Source organism: Monodelphis domestica, chromosome 1 (assembly GCF_027887165.1).
Source record: "Monodelphis domestica isolate mMonDom1 chromosome 1, mMonDom1.pri, whole genome shotgun sequence".
NCBI lineage: Eukaryota > Metazoa > Chordata > Mammalia > Didelphimorphia > Didelphidae > Monodelphis > Monodelphis domestica.
The window spans coordinates 243,747,040-243,753,184 of record NC_077227.1 but is presented as its reverse complement, the minus strand read 5'-3'; positions in this window follow the sequence as shown (position 1 = coordinate 243,753,184).

The window sequence follows — 6,145 nt, the reverse complement described above, 5'->3', positions numbered from 1 at the left end:
CCCCCCCCCACCTTTACCCCTATGCATTCCCATTGTGATGTTGGGCAGAGGGGTTGGGGACATGAAAAGATGTCATCAGGCAAGGTGGAGGGGGGAAGCAGCTCCACCCACACCCCTCTGCTTTTCTATTAATCACCTCTGGAGGAGGGTCCTATGCCCACAGAGAGTGCTCTGTGTAGGATCTTTGGCACCTGTGCCATAGGTTCTCCATCACTGGATTAGGGGCTAGTAGAGTAGCCTCTCTGGAGCTGATATAAAAGCCGCACTCCAGGCACGTAGGAGCAGCTCCAGCAGTGGAATAGCAGCTCCAAAGTCTTGGAGTGATGGAGTAGCAGCCCTGGAGCTTTTGAAATAGCAGCTCTCATGGTGATGGAATAGTCTAATAGGTAATGTAATAATCTCATCTGTGGAGTAACAACCCAAGGTGTGAATCGTGGTTTGTATTTATTTTTAGGGTCTGAGAGCTTGTCATCTCCCATTACAGAGAAAGCTTCACCCCTCACCAAAACTCTGGAAAATAGGCTTGGCCAAATTCAGGTGGAGATGTGTTTTGTGATTTGACATGGATGTCATATGGAATAAGGAACATGCACAGGTTTGGGGATTCTTCTGGAATTTCAGTGTCTCCAGTGTTCAGGTGGCTTGTTCCCCCATTGTCCACCTTGTCATCATATGTCAATGTGGGAGAGATCTCACTGCCCCTCTGGATTAAGAATATGGGGAGGGGGGAGATGTGGCCCATTTTCTTTTCCTCTGATATTTGAAAGAATTCTGGGGTTTTTATCCTGTCATCTTATAATTGACAGAGCCTTTGGAGGACATTCCAAGAAAAACAGACAGTCCAGAGGTCTTCTTGGAAAAACCCTGATGACATTTCAAGTGAGAAAGCGTGTTGGTTTTCATGAGATGTATATTCCATATAAAGATTTTGCAGAGTTGGGTGATAGATGTGGGAGTTAACCTTTTTTTCTATGAGTTGTCTTAATTTGCCTTGTACTATTCCATTCACAAAATCATTTTTTCTAGAAAAAATATGCCTACTAAGTCAACATTATGCACTAGACATTGTTAAAAATTGGGAAATGGTATGGTTCTTGCCCTTAATGAGCTCTACATGTTCAGAAAAAAATCTACCGAACAGTAGTGTATGATAGGGATAAAGGAAGAATGAGGAAAATTTTTTGTGAAAATGTTTGTGTAGAAAGAGTTTACCTTCAACTCAAGGAGAAAGTGGAGGTTATATGAAGGAGGTGGTGACTGAAATGAATGCTAAAGAAAGGTTTCTTTGTTGCTTTTTTGTTAGTTGTTTTGAAATAAGAAAAGGATTTTCTCAGAGAGAGATGAGGGCAGTCTAGCCCAATAATGAAAACAGGTGCTATAATTGCACAAAATTTGAAGCTCAGATGCAGACTAGGAAATAGCTACTTGTCCTTTGGTTGGAACAGAGGGGATGCAAAAGGGAATAGTATTAAAATATCAATAAAGGTGGATTAGTCATAAACTGATAAGGATCTTAAATATCAGGCTAAGAAGTTTGTATTCTGGTCTACATAAAAAGGAACCATCAAAAAGAGTTCAAGCAGGGAAATAGCCCAAAAAGGCAGGACTCACTTTAAAACTTAAACTGCACTATTAACATTTTTCTCAATTACATTATTAAGTCTAGACAATCTAAAAAAACAAACAAAAAAACAAAAACAAGCCCTTATTTGTAGCATTTCCTGAATAACTGTCAATAGTCAAGTTGAAGAATCAAAAATTCTTTCTTGTGAAGTGAACTGACTCTTATCACCATATTGCTAGAAAGAGGTGAATAAGTAACAAATTAGAGAGGAGAAAGGAAGGCATAAGTGGGATTTTAAAGATCAATTAAGAGAAAATCACCCTATTTCAGATAATAGATGAGGGGAATTTAGGTTAGTGAGGTAGCAATGGGAGTAGAGAGGAAGAAATGGGGGAAGAAATATTGAATAAACAGAATTAATGGGATAGATGAATGCATCAGGTGACTCTGAATGCCTGTAAATAATCATCCAAACTCAATTCCATACTCCATACAACCTAATTCTTCATTCCCATACTCCTCAATACTCCCACCTCAAAGTTTAAATCCAAATCCCCCCAGATCTTCCACCCTACCCTCTGGAATACCTATTCCTTAGGCAATAAACTTCCTTTCATCTTAAATGTTCTTCTCCCACTCCTGCTCTCTATTAACTATTACTAAAGCCCGACTTTCTTCTGATGATGTGGTCTCCCTGGCCCCCCTTTTTGCACCATTACTGGATGCCGTTTCACTCCTTCTCCTCAGCTCACTAGTTCTGATGAGGACATGAGGACATTTCAAATAAGAAATGGAGAAACAGATACAAATAGATGCATGTATTTGTATGCAGATAGATGTCTAAGTAGATAAAGATTCATATAGATATAGATATATAATCAATGAAGCAATGCCAAGAAATCCTAAGCATATCATTCTTTCCACAATATAAACATTAAATAAACCTATTAATAAATATTGAGGAATAGAAATGTCATGCCTTTGAGAAGAAGACCAAGATGAATGTAAAGTATACCTTTTCAGATTGGCAGAAGTTGGTAGATCATTCAAATGCTGCTGCAATTATTTTTATCTATAAGAGCTTTATTTTTAAATAATGCTATGCATTCTGAGGTTTCCTAGTGAGTATGTTTTAATATCTAAAAATAAATGAGAAGTAGAAGAGAGATGGCAGAAACAGCTTGTCAACATGTGACAGCATACTGCCAAATCATAAATGAACAGTGATGGTAAATGGAGATGTATGACCAAAAAAAAATCTGTTCTTAGAAATTCCAAAGACTATTTTTGGCTATATTATTTTTGGTAGCATTAAAATCAGTGAAATTAAAGTTAAGTATTGAAAATGATATATTAACATTATATATGCTGGAAATCAGGAAGCAATAATCAATGGCCCATATAGATGCTGTTTATTTCTTGAGTTCTGACACTGATCATATCTGTAGTTTCTTTTTTTATAGAAGGAAAAGAAAGAATGAATGTAACTCTAACAAAATGAAGAAGTTACTCACATTATAATTGATTAGATCATTCAGGGTGATGGATCAATTTGTAGGTTAACTGTGTTCTTTTGTCTCCTGTTTTCACTATTATTTATGTATTATTTATTTCACAACTCATACCCTTGGAGAGAAAAGAATTGGGAATAAAGGTGAATTTAATCAGTTAATTTGGCTCTTTTGTTGAAAGCTTTGCTAAAATCTGAAAGGAAAAGAGAAAGACAAATATTTTAAATGGAATTTTTATCTGTTCATTCTATCCTTCTGCACCTTCTGACACCCTTTTAAGATGAAAAATACAGATCTGACTATATAGTCTAGTAATGAATCACCTAATATTGCTAATGAAAAGTTAGATTTGGGTTGCTAGGTTGAGTTGTACAGAGGGGTGCTAATTAAATTGCTGATTTCTTATTACAATATATATTTTTGTCTATGTTATAGGCAAAGAAAAGACTTCTTTATACATTTAGAATCTGTGATTATAGATAGTGTTTTAGGAAGGAAAGCATAGAAAACACAATGAAATGGGGTTGGTTGTCCCTCCCCCCTTCCCTGTTCCACTATCTCTCATTGTGTCTCTTTAATTACCTTTTTGCTCTTTTGAATTTCTTTGTTAGCTTTCAATTGTAGTTGATTTTATATAGGAAAGAGATAGGATAGGAGACATTTCCTAAGGTATGTAAAGGGAGGTGGACAGGCTAAAATTTCATTCTGTATCAATATAACCCTACATATAGATACTCTGGTTGTTTTTATCTCAACGAAGTTTACCATTTCTTATTTTATTTGGGTGTTGTTCTAAAGGAAAATGCCGTGAAAGTTTCTATAGCCAACTTTTAATTTTCTTTATCCAGCATCAAACTTTTTTTGCTATATTCCTAGATAGTCTTGAAGAAGAGATAACATAAGAAAAGTTCAATTAAAGCTTTTGGTCAAGTAATGACATCCCAACATTATTGATTGATATTCTTTCAATATTTCAGGAAGATTTGAAGAATCCAGTAGCCTGCATAAATTCTAGCTTCCAGCCCAGCCCTCTAAATCTGAATGATAATTACTGTTATACAAAAAAAATTGTAACATGTCTTTGACCAAGCAGTATTTAGACAAAGTATGAAATAATGGATAGAATACTAGACGTGTAATCAGGCAACTTAGATATAAATCCTACCTATGATATTTACTAAATATGTGACCCTGAACAAGTCAATTAAAGCCTCTGAGTCTCTGGGTCTACATCTATAGACTGAAGGGTATTGTGATAAAAATGATCAAATGTATGTACGTTACTAAAAACTAATAGCTATTTTTGTTTTATCAACAAAAAATTCATTTAATTTAATACATAAATGACACCAATGTGTTACTTTGGAATATGCAATTTCTCAATTAAAAAAATTAACTATGGATTGTTTCTAGTTGTTTTATTATCACACTAACTAGTTAATTACCTCAATGTTCATTATTCAATTATTGGCACTTGTATCATGGAAAAAATATTGGATCACTCATTCATGGAGATCCCAATTAAATAAAATACTTTCTTTTTTGCCTTCTATTATTTTCTTAACCCAGAAAAGCAATTCCTTCTAGTCCATGAGTATAAAACACCACGCTTGTGAATCTTACATCTTGATATTAAGTAGCAACACAATGATATGGAAAAGGAAAAGGAAAATCAATCTTGAAAGGATATCAGAGTTCAAGAATCTAGCTGTTGTTCCACAAAGATTATGCATTCTTCTTGGATTTCATTGATTCTTTGAGTTTACCTATAGAAGGACTTCTAAAGCTTTGATTTCTATCTCTTTTCTCAAACTGAGCTGATAAATGTTATTCTGGTACTTGGAAAAGGAGACAATGATGGTCTATTTTTAGCCATGCGTCTACACAATAGTGGATTCTATTTGATATGTGTTTGTTCATATGTTCCATAGAAAACTGAGCAAAATTACTAAAGTAGGACCCTAGATTTTCACATCTCTTATCTCTAAGTTTCTTTGTATTGAAAGCATAAAAAAGTTGAAAAAGGTTTATAATTATTAGCTTTACTTTGCAGCCTTAACAGAATGATATGGTGTGGGAAAAGAAGAAACCAAACTATTTTCTTTAATGGTAGGGATGACTACCCATTACTTTAAAACTATTCATGCCTCACTATTAAAATGTTTCTCAAAGGAAAAGGGACATATCTAGTAGGGCCTAGATATCTGAAGATTCAAGTTTTCACTTCTTCCTTGCCCATCTTCACTTCTACTCATTCATAATTCTCCTAATCCCTTTTCATCCTTTCATTCTGTCTTGAAAAGTCATATGTGTCAATTTCCAACAAAGAGCAAATAAAATCATTATCAGAGAAAACACTAGTTTCCTTTTTCTTCATTCTTTGGAGGAAAATGGAAGGAAACCTACTCAGTAATAATATTTTCCTTCTACTTGAAATATGTGAAAGCTATGGTATTTTCCCTGCCTATTCCAACTTATGATTTAATTTTCCTTTTTAAAATTTCAACTGGCAAATGGATAATAGGGTAACAGCTTTTAATGACAGTTATCATGATGCTTTTGTAGATTCATGTCCTGAGATTGAGATTTGAGAGTTCTACTAGTGTATAACAATATTTAGGTGGCACAACGTACTGTGTCTGGAATCAGGAAGACAAGTTCAAATATGACCTCAGACATCTGTGTGACCCTAGAGAAGTTATTTAACTTTTGTTTTAATTCATATATTTCCTCCAATGTAAATTATTGATAAACATAATATAAATGAAATAATATTTATAAAGATCTTAGAAGAGTCTGGCACAGAGTAGGCACTTAAAATGCTTATTTCATTCTTTATAAAATTTATTTCATTTCATTTTATTTTTTATATGTTGATATAATTTTTAGTAATCATTTTCTTATGTTTTGCAATACACATTCTTTCTTTCTCTCTCCCTTCTTTCCCCTCCCCAAGATGGTAGGTAATATGTTGTATGTTGTCATGTGTTATTATACAACACAGAATGCCATGGAGACTTATTTCTTTCCTTCTTCTCCTTTGTGCCTCACTCCCTTCCTCCCTTCTTTT